The 19,308-nt window shown below is 44.0% G+C and overlaps 1 non-coding gene across 1 annotated transcript; it reads right to left on the reverse strand.

The window, feature by feature from the left end:
• Positions 1–5,469: 5,469 nt before the first annotated feature.
• Positions 5,470–5,540, reverse strand: trnag-gcc (transfer RNA glycine (anticodon GCC)). Its single transcript has one exon. It is a non-coding gene; the product is annotated as a tRNA-Gly (tRNA).
• Between the last annotated feature and the right edge of the window lie 13,768 nt (positions 5,541–19,308).

The raw sequence follows: 19,308 nt of genomic DNA on the forward strand, positions 1-19,308 counted from the left end.
AACAGTCATTGTTATCATTTGCCTTTAAGGTATCTTCTTGTACTGCATCTCTTCAATATCCCCGGGTTGTTACAGCACTGCTTTCTTCAAATTAAATCCCATTGTGAAAACATACACGATTTCAAACCAAAACGATGTGTGTGAGATTGGAAGGAGAGTGTGAGTGGTGATCATGGGCCAGTGCGTGCGTGCATTTTGGAAATGGGAACAGAGACATCCGCTGCTTGTTGGAGTATTTCACCTCACTTTTCCATTTCACGCGCAGACCTACCCGCACTCGCTACTGTCATGGCCTGAACAAGTCTTTCGTGTTCTCACAGAAAATGCCACTTTGTGCGAGCAGTCTGTCCGGACTGGGCTGCAATGAGGTAGGACACTGGGAGTATTCAATTCATGAAATCAGTACTTCAAACAGAAAACATTCTTCACTCACTCATCCTGATACATTAGGGTCTCCATACTTGAATTATTGTTCCATTCATTGGAACTTGGGAACATGAGTAGGCCATTCAGCCCCTCGAGCGTCCAGGTTAATACATCCTTCCTGAGGTGGGTGCCCGGAACTGAGTGCAATCCTCCAGATGGGGTCTCAACAGAGCTCTGTGCAGCTGTAACATAACATCCACCCCATGTTTTCCAGCCCTCTTGAGATAAACTGGGAGAGTGAGAGCTCAAGAGAGAAAGCGAGAGTGAGCAAATGGGAGAGAGAGGGAGGACTATGCATTGCACAAACCGTCGCTGTGTCGATTTCTCAGGAGCGCTATGAATCCCCACTGAGCTTTTGAACCACTTGCTGCACCGCAGCAAAAGTTCCAAAGCAGCATATGGGTAACGTGAAATAACCTAATCGACAGCCGATTTGTGGTGCCATGGGTAGCACGTGGGACTTCTTCCAATCACTGCAAAGGTGGTGTGTCCGAATCTCACCATCGTTGAATTTTAGTTCAGGGTTCGGTGATTTCGGCGCTGGGAAGTGAAATTTTGCAGCAAAACCGCAACAGAATCATTAATGCTCGTCAAGGAAGGGAAATAACCCCCTCCACTTCATCTGATACAAGTGGCTCCAGTCCCACCCGAATTTATAATGCTTAATCCACTATGAGCTGGATTGGCGAAACACTCTCAAGAAGGAGGCTCATCATCTGCTCACTGCAAAAGTCAATCTGCTGGACTTCCGGCTCTGTCAGACTGCATGTTCCTTCAGAAAGGTTTCCAACTGGACACATTCATCCTGCTGCCTGCGAGCATTGGTGCTTGAGGGGTAGACTTCTTGCTTGCAGTAATTCTATTCCTGTGAAAGTAGCTCCTGAAGATCGCAAGATGGAAAGTATCGTGACTGAGCGGTCGAACGCGCAGAGTTAAAGCTCAAGCTAAATTCCATAATTTGTCGATGGATCAAAATCATAGTTTGCGGCTCCAATACCGCAGCCTCCCTCCTGTAAACTGATAACACTAAATATCTCATCTGATATTGCAACAAGAGGAACCACGTGGCGATACAAATAATTGATGTATTTTGGAACACTCAATTATACGTTCAGCTCCGTTCGAAATGTTCACAAGGAAAAGGATTCGTTGCTCTCGGTGAGACTCGACTAACAACCTCGCCATTTCCCGACCTTGTCCGGTCATATAAGGACCGCGCACTGACTGATTGCACTGCTAGAGCCCGGTCACTTTGATCACCTCTCCTCCTCTGCTGCAAAGAATCTTAAGGTGAGAGGCCCTCACCTGTGGAAACGTGTCCTGTCCCCGTGATGGAAATAATATCTGCACTTTCACTTTCAGCTTCTTTCACATCCTCTGCTCCATCGCACTACAATCGGGTTTTCTGTGAACAGATCAAAATAAACTTTGGCAGAAATTCTAACAGCAGTGGGATTCAAACCCACGCCTCTATAGAAATTAAATTTAACACCTTCGACCGCGAGGCCGCGCTACCATAATGTCACAGTAATGTTTGAAGAGCTGTTTAATGCTCAAATAAATGAATTGAAGCTAATTGACCGCATTTACCCGGTGCTGTGGTTGTTCTTAGATCAGAGAACGTTAAGAGGAGATTTGATCGAAGTGTTCAAAATCATGAAGGGTTGGAATAAATAAATAAAGAGAAACTGTTCCCATTGGCGGAAGGGTCGAGAACCAGAGGACACAGATTTAAGGTGATTGGCAAAAGAACCAAAGGCGACGGAAGGAAACACTTCTTCACCCAGCGAGTGGTTGCAATCTGGAATACGCTGATTGAAAGGTGGCTTTCAAAAAGGAATTGGATAAATACTTGATAGGAAACAAATGCAGGGCTAACGGGAAGGGGCGGGGGAATGGGACTATCTTGATTGCTTTAACAACGAGCCGGCACGAGCTCGATGGGACGAATGGCCTCCTTCTCTGCTGTCACCATTTTATGATTCTATGATTCTATGTATTCTCTTTATTTTCTTTGCATGCATTTCTCTATCTCTCCCTGTCTCTGTCTCTTGTGTTGTCCTCTGATGGACTTCTCAGGCTTCCGTGAACGGAGTTGGCTGATCGAACCTGCAACACCAGCAGAGAAGGTTAAAGAAAGGTTGAGACGGTAGGAAAAGTAAAGGTGCAACCCAGCTGCTGCAGTCAATGTCTAAACATTAAGATCTCTTCACTCTCACAGTGAAACAAAACACCAATTTGATTAAAGTATACTTATGGGAGAGTGTATATTATCACCATGCCGAGACAGATGTCAATTATATCATAGAATCATAGAATCATTAAAATTTACGTTCGCGGAGGCCATTCGGCCCATCATGTTTGTACCGGCCGGAAAAGAGATATCCAGCATCACCCAACTTACCAGCGTTTAGTCCGTAGTCTTGTCGGTTACGGCTCTTCAAGTGTATGTTAAAGTGCTTTTTAAACCCGATGAGGGTTTCTGCTTCTCCCACCCTCTCAGGCAGTGAGTTCCAGACGCTCACCACCCGCTGGGTGGAAAAAAATTCCCCTCTGCTCCACTCTAATCCTTCTACCAATTACCTTAAATCTATGCCCCCTTTTTATTGAACTCTCTGCTACGTGAATCAGGTCCTTCCTATCCACTCTATCGAGGCCCGTGATAATTTTATACACCTCAATTAAATCTCGCCTCAGCCTCGTCGGTTCCAGAGAAAACAACCTCAGCCGATCCAATCTATCCTCATAGCCAAAATTCTCCACTCTTCGCAACATCGTCGTAAATCTCTGTACCATTTCTAGTGTAGTCCCATCTTTCCTGTAATGTGGTCACCAAAACTGTACGCAATACTCCAGCTGTAGCCGAACTAGTGTTTTATTCAGTTCCAGAATAACCTCCCTGCTCTTACATTCTATGCCTCGGCTAATAAAGCAAAGTATCCTTTATACCTTTTTAACCACCTTAACTACTTGTCCTCTAACCTTCAGGGATCTGTGGACATGCACTCCAAGGTCCCTCTTTTTATTGACACCTCTCAGTATCCTCCAAAGCAATGTAGTTTCCGAGCAAATAATTCTGAAACGTCTTGCTTGATAATATAAGTCGTAGAGACGAAACCAATTTAGTAAAGGGAAACTAATATTGGTGACTGGAAATAGTTAGCGTACAACTTGATATTGCTGTACACCGGAATAGAAAACGAGATTGGATGGACAGAAGAGGTCTGAAAGGGTAGCCGATCGGCTATGGGAGACAGCGAAACTTTACACTGGCTGCACGATGTAAGTAACAGCGCCTGGTTGGTCCAGATGTATGATTCTTGTTTCGGGGGCTTTGGTTGATTAATATCCGAGAAGTCCCGGGCTCAAATCCCCGATAAGCTCTTGCTGTTCCGCAACGTTGAGTGTAAAATTCACCAATTAGCTTCTGACATCTTTTCAGTGTTCCTGCTGGTAGGATTAAAGTGCATGTTTGAGCTCCAGAGGAGAGAAAGCTGAAGTTTCCAAAGTGCAACACATGTGAAGTAAATAAAATGTCTCAAGATGATGCAGAGATTGATGCTGAATGTGAATCTCCCCCTATTCAGGTGGTCTCATTGATATTAGATGACGGGACAGAGAGCGACATGTGGAAGTTTGCCGATGACACCAAATATGGGCAGCGTTATAAGCAGTGCAGATTATATAGGAAGAGGAACACAGGAACAGGAGTAGGCCATTCAGCCCCTCGTGCCTGCTCCGCCATTTGATAAGATCATGGCTGATCTGTGATCTAACTCCATATACCTGCCTTTGGCCCATATCCCTTAATACCTTTGGTTGCCAAAAAACTATCTATCTCAGATTTAAATTTATAAATTGAGCTAGTATCAATTGCCGTTTGCGGAAGAGAGTTCCAAACTTCTACAACCCTTTGTGTGTAGAAATGTTTTCTAATCTCGCTTCTGAAAGGTCTGGCTCCAATTTTTAGACATTGCCCCCGACTTCCAAAATCCCCAACCAGCGGAAATAGTTTCTCTCTGTCCATCCTATCTGTTCCCCTTAATATCTTATAAACTTCGATCAGATCACCCCTTAACCTTCGAAACTCTGGAGAATGCAGCCCCAATTTGTGTAATCTCTCTTCGTAACTTAACCCTTGAAGTCCGGGTATCATTCTGGTAAATTCCAGAGAGACATTAATATAATGAATGAATGGGCAAAACTGTGGCAAATGGATTTCAATATAAGCAAGTGTGAGGTCATCCACTTTGGACCTCAAAAGGATAGATCAGAATACTTTATAAAAGGTGAAAAATTCGAAACTGTGCAGTTCCAAAGGAACTTAGGTGTCCATGTACATAGATCAATTACATGTCATGGACACGAACAGAATATAATCCAAAAGGCTAATGGAATGGTGGCCTATATGTTTAGAGGATGAGAATAGACATTATGCTGCAGCTACACAAAGCTCTGGTTGGACCACACCTGGAGTACTGTGTTCAGTTTTGGGCACCGCACCTTAGGAAGGATATATTGGCCTTGGAGGGAGTGCAGTGTGATTTACTAGAAAGATAACTGGAATCTCGGCAATAAATTATGAGGAGAGATTGCACAAAGTATAGTTGTATTCCCTTCAATTTAGTAGATTAAGTGTTGATGTGATCGAAATGTTCAAGATATTAAGAGGAACTGATGGGGTAGATGGATAGAAACTATTTCCGCTCGTTGGGGTGTCTAGGACTTGGGGACATAGGCTAAACATTAGAGTCAGGACTTTCAGGAGTGAAGTTAGGAAACACTTCTACAAGCAAAGTGTTGGAGAACTTTGGAACTCTCTTCCACAAACGGCAGTTGATGCGAGCTCAATTGTTAATTTCAAACCCGTGATTTATCGATTTTTGTCAACCAAAGATATTTAGAGATATGGGACTAAGGCGGGTACAGGGATTTCGGTCACAACTCAGCCATGATCGCATTGAGTTGCGGAACAGACTCGACGGACCAAATACCACAATCCTGTTCCGAGGTTCCTCATTGGTGCAAAATGCAAAACGATCTTGCATTGGCCGGGAATCGAACCCGGGTCTCCCGCGTGGCAGGCGAGAATTCTACCCCTGAACCACCAATGCTGGCTTTTTGCAGAAGTTACATGTTCCTATATGGAATGCTGTCTAAACGAACATGCCGTTCACAGCTGCGATGGCCGAGTGGTTCAAGCGTTGGTCTCAAAACTCCATTGGGGTTTTCCTGCCTCGGTTTGAATTCTGCTCGCAACCCCCAACTGTTGAAAGATCTCTTCAAAGCTCAAATAGATTAATTGGAGTTAATTGACTGCATTTACCGCTCTCCCAGCATCAGAGATACTTCAACGTGGCTGGTGCTTTCAATTGAGCGTCCAATCTTCTCTTGCAAGATTTCAAGACCCGAGAAGGAATCTCTCCCAATCTGTAACTTAAATTCTGGTCGTTTGCAAAACCTGACATTTATACTCTTTATTTTCTTTGCATGCATCTCTCTATCTTTCCCTGTCTCTGTCTCTTCTCTCTCTGTTGCGCCCGACGGGCTTCTCAGGCTCCCTTGAACGGCGAAGGCTGATCTCACCTGCAACACCAGCAGAGAAAGGTAAAAAAAAGGCACTGAGACGGTTGGAAAAGTAAAGGTGCAACCCAGCTGCTGCAGCTAATGTCTACACACTTATGTCTCTTCACTCTCACAGTGAAACAAAGCATCAATTTGATTAAAGTATACTTCTGGTCGAGTGTATATTATCGCGATGCCGAGACAGACGGCAATTATATCATCGAATCCGAGAAAGTTATGCCAAAGAAGGAAGCCATTCTGCACATCGTGCCTGTGCCGGCCGAAAAATCGGTACCGAGCCTCATCTCACTTTCCAGCGTTTGGTCCCTAATCTTGTCGGTTATGGATCTTCACGTGTATATTGAAGTTTTTATTTTTCAATGCGATGAGGGTTTCCGCCTCTCCCACCCTTTCTGGCAGTGATTTTCCGACCCCCACACCCACCACCCTCTGGATGGAAAAAAAAATTCACTCCCCTCTAATCATTCTACCGATTACCTAAGATTGATGTATCCTGATTATTGACCTCCCTACGAAGGGAAATAGGTCCTTACTATACACTCGATCGAGGCCCGTCATAATGTTATACACCTCAATTAAATCTCCCTAAAGCCTCCTCTGTTCCAAAGCAAACAACCCCAGCTTATCAAATCTAATCTCATAGCTAAAATTCTCCAGTTCTGGCAACATTGTCTTAAATCTCCTCTGTACCATCTCTCGTGCAATCACATCTTTCCTGTAATGTGGTGACCACAACTGTACGCAGTATTCTTGCTGTGGCCTAACTATTGTTTTATAAATTTCTACCAGAACCTCCCCTGCTCTTATATTCTATGCCTCGGCTAATAAAGGAGAATATTCTTTATGGCTTCTTAACCACCTTATCTAGCTGTTCTGCTGCCTTCTGGGATCTGTGGACATACACTCCAAGGTTTTGCTGTTTATCTACATCTCTCAGTCTCCTCCCAAGCAATGTAGTTTCAGAGCAACTAATTCTGAAACGTCTTACTTCATAATTCAAGTCGTCCAGTCGAAACCAATTTGTTAAACGGAGACTAATATTGGTGACTGGAAATAGTTAATGTACAACTTGATATTGCTGTGCACCGGAACAGAAAACGAGATTGGATGGACAGAAGAGGTCTGAAAGGATGGCCGATCGGCTGTGGGAGGCAGCGCACCTTTCAACTGACTCCACGGCTTCAGCATCAGCGGTTTGTTGGTCTCGGGGTATGATTTTTCGCTTAGAGGGTTGTGTTATGTGATATGCGCGCGATCTCAGCTTCAAATCCTGCACGACCCCTCCTGTTTCTGTGCTTTTCGTGAAAAGTCACCAATTAGCTTCCGATATCTTTTCAGTGTTGCTGTTTGTAGAATTGAATTATATCCAGAGAATGTTTGAGCTCCAGAGGGCAGAGTGCGGAAATTTCCAAGGCACAACACAGGTGAAAAAAAAAATGTCTCAATATGATGAGGAGATTGAAGCTGAATGTGAATTTACCCCAGTGCAGTCGGTCTCATTGATATAAGATGACGGGAAAGAGAGCGACGTGTGCAGATGACGCCAAGATGGGCAGCACTGTAAGCAAAGTAGATGGAAGCAGAACATTACAGAGAGTATTTAATATAATAAATGAATGGGCAAAACTGTGGCAAATGGATTTCAATTTAGGTAAGTGTGAGGTCATCCAACTTGGACCTATAGAGCATTGATCAGAATACGTTCTAACTGGTGAAATGCTCGAAACCGTGGAGTTCCAAAGGGACTTCCCGGTCCATATACATAGATCATTAAAATGTCATGGACAGGTACAGAAAATAATCAAAAAGGCTAATGGAAAACTAGCTTTTATATCGAAACGACCAGAATACAAGGTGATAGACATTATGCTACAGCTATACAAAGCTCTGGTTAGACCACACCTGGAGTACTGTGTTCAATTCTGGACACCGCACCTTAGGAAGGATATTTTGGCCGTGGAGGTAGTGCAGTGTAATTTTGCTAGATTGATACCTGGAATCCAAGGGTTAAATTACGAGGGGAGATTACACAAACTAGGGTTGTATTCCCTGGAATTGAGTAGAATAAGGGCTGATTTGATTGAAGTTTTCAAGATATTACGGGGAACTGTTGGTGTTGATGGAGAGAAACTCTTCCCGCTCGTTCGGATGTCCAGGACTCGGGAACCTGGCCTAAAAATTGGAGTCAGGAATTTCAGGAGTGAAATTAGTTAACACTTCGACAAGCAAAGGGGGGTAGAAGTTTGGAACTCTCTTCTGCAAGCGACAGTGTTATCTTAATTGTTGATTTTAAACCTGAGACTAATAGATTTTTTCGTTAACCAGTGGTATTAAGGGATACGGAGCGAAGGCGGTTATACGGAATTAGGTCACAGATCAGCCATGATCTCACTGAATTGCGGAACGGGCTCGAGCGGCTAAATGGCCTACTCATCTTCCTAATTGGTGCAAAACATGAAACGTTCATGCATTGACCGCGAATCGAATCCGTGACAGAGGCCAGAATTCTATCCCAGAGCCACCAATACTCATACGTACACGCACTGAATATGTACATTTATGTTACTCTCATAGCGATTGAAAGCAGCAATTTGAGTAAATTATACTTATGGTAGAATGTAAAATATGACGATGTCGAGACAGACGATTATGTTGTTTCAGAGCAATTCATTCTGCAAAGTGTTACTTGATAATGCAAGTCTTACATTCAAAGCAAATTTGATAATAAGCGAGAAATATTGTTGATATGAAATGATCAGTGTGGAACCTGATATTGCTCTACATCGTGCATCGTAGAAGAAAGCGGGATTGTATGGACAGAGCCTTCTGAAAGGATGGCGGAACGGCTGCATGGCAGCGAAATTTTACAGCGACTGCACGGCTCTGTTGCTTGTTGGTCTTTGGGTCTGAATGTCGCTCAGGAAGTTCGAATCGTTCAAAATTCCGAATGAGCCCTGTTATGTCCCCATTTTTAGTCAAAAATCACCAATTGGCTTCTTACATCTTTTCAGCGGTGTGGAAGGCAGTTTTGACTTATCTCCAGCAGAGCATGTTTGAGCACCAGAGGAAAGAAAGCAAAGGGTTTGTCCATGCAACACAAGTAGACGAAATGAAGATCATCTTTCAAGAAGTTGTAGATTGAAGCCGGCGCATGAATTTATCCCAATTCAGACAATCTCATGGGTACAGAACAAAAAAGTTAAAGGATGCTGCATTGGCCTGGGACCAAACCTCTGGTTTCCCGCCGGCAGGCGAGGGTTCCACCACTGAACCACCAATGGACACACGGCTGCAGGCAGCACATGTAGCTTTGGATACATGTCTAGAACATGCAATCTGGCAGAGTTCCTGTGATTACCCTACGCAATCGACTCTACAGTTGCGCGGTGCCCTTTGTGTTAAATTATGGATCAAGCATGGTCGTGAAATTCACTGGGGGCTCGAAACCAGCTTGCACGACGATTGCGAAACAGTCAAATAAATAAGAGCTGTAATTACCAGGCAGTGTTTACTTCTCTCAGAGGTTAAGGGATAATCCAGCCCAATGTTCACCGATGAGATTTCAAGACTTGAGACAGAATTTCAAAAAAGCTGTACCATAAATTCTGCTCAATCACGGAATTTGGAGATTTATACTATTTTATTTATTTGCATGCATCTCTCTATCGCTGTCTGCGTTTCTTCTCTCTCGGTGTTTAACCCTGATGGACTGATCAGGCTTCCTTGAACGGCCAGGTCTGGAAACCGGGGATGGAAAAGACTGTCGGATCTTCAGTCCAATTGTTGGATTTCGGCGGGATGAGCTTTGCTCTTTTCCGTCTCCGTTTTCGGAAAATATAAACCCAGATGGGATTTCACCTCCTCAGTCCCGTCACCTCCGGGTAATGGGAATGAACCCAATCTATCGCTCGGTCGGAACATCCGTATTCTTATTGCTTAAGTATAAAATTACGGGGTTACAGCTATTTTCAGGACGCATTTTAGAAATTAACACGTAACAGACTTACGCGAAAACTAGAAGCACGTGGAATTAAAGGACCTGTGGTAACGTGGGCACCAAATTGGCTCAGGAATGGGAGGCAGAGAGTAGTGGTGAACGGATACCCTTATACATTAGGGTCTCTATACTTGAATTATGTTTTCATTTATTGGAGCATAGGAACAGGAATCGGCAATTCAGCCCCTCGAGCCTCCAGGTTAACACATCCTTCCTGAGGTGGAGTGCCCAGAACTGAATGATGTCCTCCAGATGAGGTCTCACCAGAGCTCTGTGCAGCTGTAACATAGCTTCCACCCCTTTGTATTCCAGCCTTCTTGAAATAAACGGGGAGAGTAAGAGCTCAAGAATGAAAGCGAGAGAGAGCAAGACGAATAGAGAGAGACAGACAGACAGACAGATCACTCGGCATTGGAGAAACCGTCGCTGTGTAGATTTCTCAGGAGCTGCTGTGAATCCCCACTGAGCTTTCGAACCACTTGCTCCACCGCAGCAAAAAGTCATAAGCAGCAAATGGGTAATGTGAAATCACATAATCGACAGCCGATTTGTGGCGAATGGGTCGCACGTTGGACTTCAAATCACCAGCTCCAAAGTTGTGGATTCCAATTTGACTACCGTTGAAGTTGAGGGCTCAATTTGGGTGGTGGGAATTAGAACTTTGCAGCAAAACCACAACAGGATCACGAATGTTCATCAAAGAAGGGAAACAACCCTCTTGTAGCTCCTGAAAATCGCAAGAATTCAAGTATCGTGACTGAGCGGTCTGACCCGCTGGTTTAAAGCTCCAGTTAAATCCCATATTTTGTAGATGGATCAAAATCACGGTTTGTGGCTCCAATTCCGCAGCCTCCTTCCTGTAAACTAATAAAACTAAACATCTCATCTGTTTTTGCAACAGCGTAGGCCGGAGGAACCACATGGCTGAACAAATAACTAGATGCATTTTGTAACACACCAATTGCACATTCTACTCCGTTCGAAATGTTCACAAAGAAAAGGATTGGTTGATCTCGATGAGAGTCAACCAACAACCTCGCCATTTCCCGACCCTGGACTGTCATATAAGGACCGCCCACTGACTGATCGCGCCGCAAGAGCCCGGTCACTTTGATCACCCGTCCCTCTCTGCTGGAAGGAATATTAAAGAGAGAGGCCCTCTCCTCTGGGAACGTGTCCTGTGCCCGTGATGAAAATAATATCTGCACTTTCACTTTCAGCTTCTTTCACATCCTCTGCTCCATCGCACTACATTCGGGTTTTCTGTGAACAGGTCAAAATAAACATTGGCAGAAATTCTAAGAGCATTGGGATTCAAACCCACGCCTCCATAGAAATTAAATGTAACACCTTAGACCGCGTGGCCGCGCTACCATAATGTCACAGTAATGTTTAAAGAGATGTTTAATGCACAAATATATGAATTGAAGCTAATTGACCGCATTTACCCCGTGCTGGGGCTGTTCTCCTTCGAGCAGAGAAGGTTAAGAGGAGATTTGATAGAAGTGTTCAAAATCATGAAGGGTTTAGATAAAGTAAATAAAGAGAAACTGTTCCCATTGACAGAAGGATCGAGAACCAGAGGACACAGATTTAAGGTGATTGGCAAAAGAACCAAAGGCGACATGAGGAAACACTTTCTTTACCCAGTGAGTATTTATAATCTGGAATGCGCTGCCTGAAAGGGTGGTGGAAGCAGATTCAATCGTGACTTTCAAAAAGGAATTGGATAAATACTTGAAGGGAAATAAATGCAGGGCTACCGGGAAGTGGCGGGGGAATGTGACTAACTGGATCGGTCTTACAATGAGCCAGCGCGGGCTCGATGGACCGAATAGCCTCCTATGCTGTAACCATTTTATGATTGTATGATTCTATTGATAATCCTTATTTTCTTTGCATGTATTTCTCTATCTCTCCCTGTCTCTTGTGTTGTCCCCCGATGGACTTCTCAGGCTTCCTTGAACGGCGTTGGCTGATCGATCCTGCAACACCAGCAGAGAAGGTTAAAGAAAGATTGAGACAGGAGGAAAAGTAAAGGGGCAACCCAGCTGCTGCAGCCAATGTCTACACATTAATGTCTCTTCGCTCTCAATTAAGTCACTCTCTTTTCATTCCTCTTATTTCGTTCTTTTTCTTTCTGCCTCCAGCACCTTTATCTGTATCCTGTTTTTATTCCCTCATGTGTCTCTGTTGGATGATCCAAAATTCAGACCCGCCGCTTCTTCCAGCTTTTTCTTCCTTCCACAATAATGGTCCATTTCATTGAGACTTTACTGCGGCCTTGCTACTCTAACATTCACCTTCACATTCTGACGCCTTTATGTTTGCTCTATATCGACCGCTGTTCCTCGGGGGCACATGGCCCGTTCATTTGTGCCTTGAAACATTTCCACCTGCGTGACTGTTCCAGAGACAAGCACAAAGAAAGCAGGGCTGGCATTCCGAAGGACAGCACATACTTTTCCGTGGAATTTCCATGGGGTATCTTGTGACACGGGGGATGTTAACTGAAGAACTGGGTTTTGTTTTCATGGTCGTTGGAGCTTTTCCCCGAGCAGTTGATGTGCGGGAGAGACGGGCGGCGCTACATCGCTACGAATGACGGCTGAAAGGTGCACTTTTGGCAATCTGGGCGGTGCAGTCAGGTCGGAAATGTTCCGCTTGATCTTAATAGGTCTGTGGAAATATCTGATTCAAAAGGAATGAGGAGAAATGAAAAGAGCGGCAATGGTGAAAAGGTGTCGATTGCAGGAGATTCGCCGTGAGCGAAAGGTCCTTTGAAAGCTCGGCGAAGAGGGGAATTTTGTTCGGAAACGGCAGACTTTAAGCGCGTGAGGAAAGTGAAGTGCGAGCTGCGTTCTTGGGTCAAATTGGGTGTTTTCAGGCAAACAGCCATTATGAAAGCATAAAAATGAAAACAGAAAATGCTGAAAACGCTGAGCAGGTCAGGCAGCACCTGTGGAGAAAGAACCAGAGGGAACGTTCCAGCTGCATGACATTTGTAATCAGAACTAAAAGGTTTGTCATGTGTTTGAGCAACTTGACTGTCGAAGATGCGAGCTTCCAACTCTGAATTATTTGGGTTCGAATCTTACTGCTGCCAGAACTTGTAGAGTTTTTCATTTTGGCCGCCACACCAAAAACCCTTCTTTAATAAGAAGTGTTTTTCCGCATTGCTGGTTTACACCTGTTTGTAAAATTCAGCAAAGTCTGGATTGCCACCCAACTGTTTCTTAGACGGAGGTGTTGGGACTGTGAGGTGTGATCTCGGTGAAGTATCAATCAATGTGCACAATGGCGCCCTGGTGAAACGAGCACCTCTTATCGTCAGTATAATATCAAAGATATGTAACATAACTATGAATTTCTTCTTTACATCACACTAGGATTTATTATCAGGGAATGGACATGAGCAGGTCGATTTACGTCACGCTCCGGTCGCTTTGCATCGCCCCCGACACATAGAATAGAATCATAGAAAGGTCACAGCACGAAAAGAGGCCATTCGACACATCGAGTCCGTGCCGACAATCTGCCAGTGCAATCCAGATAGACCCACTCGCCCACCCTATCCGTGTAGCCCTGTATTTTCTTTCGTTTCAAATACTTATCCAGTTCCTTATTGAAGACCATGATTGAATCTGCCTCCACCACCCCCTCGGGCAGTGTATTCCAGATCCTAAACACTCGCTGTGCAGAAAAGTTTTTCCTCATGTCACCTTTGGTTCTTTTGCCAAACACCTTAAATCTATGTTCTTTGGTTTTTGATAGGAACAGTTTCTCTCTATCTACTCTGTCTCGATCCTTCATGATTTTGAATACCTCTATTAAATCTCCTCGTAACCGTCTCTGTTCCAAGCAGAACAACCCCAGCTTCTCCAATCTATCCATGAAACTTATGCCCCTCATCCCTGGAATCTTTACAGTAAATCTCTTCTGTGGGGATTCGGTATTAACATCGCCGAATCCCCCACCATCAACATACTGGTGGTCACCATTAACCAGAAACATAACTGGACCAGCCACAGAGGCTGGATATTCTGCGCCAAGTGACTCACCTTCGAATTCGCTAAAGCCGTTCAACCATCTACAAGGCGCAAGTTGAGTGAGTTCGAATACTCATGTGATGGTCATCGACCTGAAACGTTAATTCTGTTTCTATGTCTAAAGATTCTGCCTGACCTGCTGAGGATACGCACATTTCCAGTTTCTGTTTCAGGTTGGCAACAGAGTCAGTATTTTCATTTTGAATAAAGGGGCTTTCACGCATTTCTCCATGCGACGAGGTGGTTGAGAGGTTAAGGCGATGACCTGCTTATCTGTTGTGCTCTACAAGCGTGGGTTCAAATCCCATCTTCGTCGTTATTGTGTTTAAGTTTTATTCCTCTCATTCGTGAAAGAATGTCTGGTTCAAGTCCCATCCTTCTCGAAACGGCAGACGGAGGGTTGTGCATTGTTTGCTGAAATCAGCTGCAGTTCCTTCCAGGAAGGTGTTGAGATTGTATGGTCGCGAAGTATCAGATTGAAGATTGGTGTCATTGTAAAAAGAGTAAATCTTATGGTCATCGGAAGAGAAACGTATGTACCATAATTATGATTTATGTCCGGATCATTTCGTGTCTGTGTCTGTTAAAAATGGATGTGCTGTAAGTCCCGGATCATTCTCTGTGCGTTTTACCCGATTTTCTTGATACCTTTTTCCTTCTGAACTGAAATGACGATCCTCTCTCGAGAAAACGGTTCACCGCCTGCTTCAGGCAACTGGTAGGAAAAATAACAAAAACTGATGAGACCAAGTTCATTCTGCTGGGCTTCCATTCCAATCTCCGCACTCTATCCCCCATTCAGACCCACCCCCGCCTGGACATTATAATCTGCGATATTCATAAGGGAATGGAGAAGCAGAATATCACGGTTATAATTTTCTTCGTTGCTCAACACTGAATAGCTTCAATTGCAATGATTCAGAAGGTAATCATAGAATCATAGAATCTTACAGCACAGAAGGAGGCCATTCGGCCGTCGTGCCAGTGTCGGCTTTTTCGAAGACCTGTCCAAATTAAACTCACACCCCAGATTTTTCCCAATAATCCTGCAAATTCGTCCTCTTCAATTATGTCCAATTGCCTTTTAAATGATCCTATGGAATCGGCTTCCACCACCCTTTCAGGAAGTGCGTTCCTGATCTTAACAAACCCTCTGTGTGAAAATAATTCTCCTCAATTCCCCTCTAGTTCTTTTGCCAATTATTTTAAATCTGTGACCTCTGTTTACCGACCCACTTGCCAGAGGAAACAGTTTCTCCCTACTTGCTCTTTCAAAACCCCTCATTATTTTGAATATCTCTGTTAGGTCTCCCGTTAATCATCTCTGCTGTAAGGAGAATAATCCCAGCTTCTCCAATCTCTCCATAAAACTGAAGTCCCTCATCCCTGGTAACATCCAGGTCAACCTGCTCTGAATCCTCTTCAATGCCTTTTTATCCTAAAGTGTGGTGCCCAGATCTGTACAATATACTCCAGCTGAGGCCTAACCACTGATTGTAAGGATTAGTATAATTTCCTTTTTTTTTGTATTCAATGCCCCTGTTTACAAAGCCAAGTATCCCATACGCTTTCTGAACCACCTTATCAACTTGCCTTGTTTTATGAATATGAACCCCCAGGTCCCTCTGCTCTTGGAACCCCCCATAATTTGTTCCATTTAGATTATACTGCCTCTCCATGTTCTTCTTCCAAAAGTGCATCACTTCACACTGATCGGCGTTAAATCTGTCACGTGACCGCCCATTTCACCAGTCTATCCATCTCATCCTGAAGTCTGCTATTATCTTGCTCACGATTTACTACGTTGCCAAGTTATGTATGATCTGCAAACTTCGAAATTGTACTCCCGATTCCCACATCCCAGTCATTTATATATAACAAGAAAAGCAATAGCCCTAATAGCGACCCCTGGGGGATTCCACTGCATATTTCTCCCCAGTCAGAAAAACATCCGTTCACCACTCATCTCGGCCTCCAATCCCTCAGCCAATTACTTGCCCACGTGACCACCGGCCCTTTAATCCCACGTGCTTCTAGTTTTCGAATAAGTCTGTTATGTGTTAATTTCTAAAATGTGTCCTGAAAATAACTGTAACCCCGTATTTTTATTGTTAAACAATGAGAATACAGATATTAAGACCGAACGATAGATCGGGTTCATTCCCATTACCCGAAGGTGTCGGGACCCGAGGAGGTGAAAACCCATTTGGGTTCATATTTCCCGAAAACGGAGACTGAAAATAGCAAAACTCATCCCATCGAAATCCAACAATTGGACGAAGAACCGACAGCCTTTTCCCATCCCGGGTTTCCAGACCTGGCCGTTGAAGGAAGCCTGATAAGTCAATTAGGGAGCAACACCGAAAGTGAAGAAACGCAGACAGAGATAGAGAGATACATGCAAAGAAAAATAGTCTAAATTTCCAATTCTGTGATTGAGCAGAATTTAAGCTGCAGCTTAAAGGAAATTCGTCTCATGTCGTGAGATGCACATAGGGCTGGATTACAACTTTATTTCTGAGAGAAGTAAACATTGCTTGGAAACTACAGCTGTTATTTATTTAACCATTTTACAGTGGCGGTGTGAAGTGATTTCGAATCTCAGTCAATTTCAAGACCATGCTTGACCCACTCGTTTGGTCACCCACAGGTCGCACGCGGCTGTAGAGCAGACTGCGCAGGCTTATCACAGGAACTCTACCAGACTGCATGTTCCAGACTTTCATCCAACGCTACACGTGCAGACTGCAGCCGTGTGTGCATTGGTGGTTCAGTGTAGAACCCTCGCCTGCCGGTGGGAAACCAGGGGTTTGTTTGCAGTCCAATGCAGCATCCTTTACCTTTTTTATCTGTACCCATGAGATCGCCTGAATTGGGATAAATTCATGTGCCGGCTTCAATCTGTACAACTTCTTGAAAGATTATCTTCATTTCATCCACGTGTCTTTCGTGGACAAACCCTTTGCATTCTGTCCTCTGGTGCTCAAACATACTCTGCTGGAGATAAGTCAAAACTGCCTTCTGCACCGCTGAAAGGAAATGAGAAGCCAATTGGTGATCTTTGACTAAAAATGGGGACACAACGGGGCTCATCCGGGATTTGAACCAGTGAAACTCCCTGACCGAGAATCAGACTCAAAGACCAACTGGCAACAGAGCCGTGCAGTCACTGCAAAATTTCGCTGCCACGCAGCCGATCCGCCATCCTTTCAGAACACCATGTCCATACAATTCCGCTTTCTTGTACGATATACGATGTGGAACAATGTCAGGTTCTGCACTAATTATATCATTTCAACAATATCAAATTTGTTCTGAATGTACGACTTGTATTATCAAGTAACACTTTACAGAATGAATTACTCTGAAACGACATTGTCGTCTGTCTCGGCATCGTCATAGTTTACACTCCACCATAAGTACACTTTACTCAAATTGCTGTTTTCATTCACTATGAGAACGAAGACCCATGAATGTGGATACATTAGCTACGAATTTATCAGCTGGGTTGCACCTTTACTTTTCCTACTTTCTCCGTCTTTTTGTTCTTTAACATTCTCTGATATTATTGCCGGTGAGATCAGCTCTCGCCGTTCAACGAAGCCTGAGAAGTCCATCGGGGACAACACAGAGAGACAAAAGACAGAGACAGGGCGAGATGGAGAGATGCAGGCAAAGAAAATGAAGAGTCGAAATGTCAGGTTTTGCAAACGAGCAGAATTCAAGTTCCTGATTGGGAGAGATTCCTTCTCGGGTCTTGAAATCTTGCAAGAGAAGATCTGACACTAATTAAAAGCACCGGCCACGCTGTCGAATCTCTCATTCTGGGAGAGAGATAAATGCGGTCAATTAACTCCAAATAATCTACTTCAGCACTGAAGTGCTCTTTGAACAGTTGCTCTGCGAGCAGAATTCAAACCTGCGCAGGAAAACCTCAATTGAATTTTGAGTCCAACGCTTTAAACACTCGGCCACCGCAGCTGTAAACGGCATGTTCGTTCAGATAGGATTCCAAATGGACACTTGCCGCTATTAAGAACGCGCGCATTGGTTGTGCAGGGGTCGTATTCTCAATTCTGATGCGGGAGACTTTGGTTCGATTTCCGGCCAATGCAGAATCATTCTCACCAATGAGGAGCTGAGGAATATAAGTATGCCATTTCTCCCCTCGAGCCTGTTCCGCAATTCAAACAGATCATGGCTGATATGTGACCGAACTCCAGATAATCGCTTTAGCCCCGTATCGCTTAATAACTTCAGTTAACAAAAATCGATCAATCTCAGGTATAAAATTAACAATTCAGTTCGCATCAACTGCCGTTTGCGGAAGAGAGTTCCAAACTTCGACCTCCCTTTGCTTGCAGAGGTGTTTCCCAACTTCACTCCTGAAAGTCCTGACCCTAATGTTTAGGCGATGTCTCCTAATCCTAAACAGCACAACCGGCGGAAATAGTTTTTCTCTATCTGCTCCATCAGTTCCCCTTAATATTTCGAAAAGTTCGATCAAATCAGCTCTTAATCTACTAAATTCGAGGTAAACCCGAGTTTATGTAATCTCTCCGCGTATTTTAACCCTTGGGGTCCAGGTCTCATTCCAGTAAACCGAAGCTGCACTCGCTCCACAGCCGATATATCCTTCCTAAGGTGCGTTGCCCAGAACTGAATACAGTACTTCAGGTGTGGTCTAAGCAGGGCTTTGTATAGCTGTATCATAATGCCTATCCCCTTGTATTCTCGTCCTCTAGATATAAAGACCAACATTCCATTAACATTTTTGATTATTTTTTGTACCTGTCAATGACATTATAATGATGTATGTAGATGGACACATCAGTCTTTTTGGACCTCCACTGTTTCGAGCTTTTCACCACTTACAAAGTATTCTGATCTATCTTTTTTGGTCCAAAGTGGATGACCTCACACTTGACTAAATTGATATCGATTTGCCACAATTTTACCCATTCATTTATTATATTAATGCCTCTCTGTAATTTTATGTTTCCATCTGCACTGCTGAAAATGCTGCCCATCTTGGTGTCATCGGCAAACTTGGATATGTGGCTTTCTATCCCGTCATCTAATATCCGACTGAATTGGAAAAAATCCAAATTTAGCTTCAAACTCCTCATCATCTTGAGACATTTTATTTCCTTCACGTGTGTTGCGCCGACGATGCTCCGGCATTGAGTCCACTGGAGCTCAAACATCCTCTGGATATAATTCAGTTCCACCAACAGCAACACTGAAAAC

Source organism: Heptranchias perlo, chromosome 20 (genome assembly GCF_035084215.1).
Source record: "Heptranchias perlo isolate sHepPer1 chromosome 20, sHepPer1.hap1, whole genome shotgun sequence".
Lineage (NCBI taxonomy): Eukaryota > Metazoa > Chordata > Chondrichthyes > Hexanchiformes > Hexanchidae > Heptranchias > Heptranchias perlo.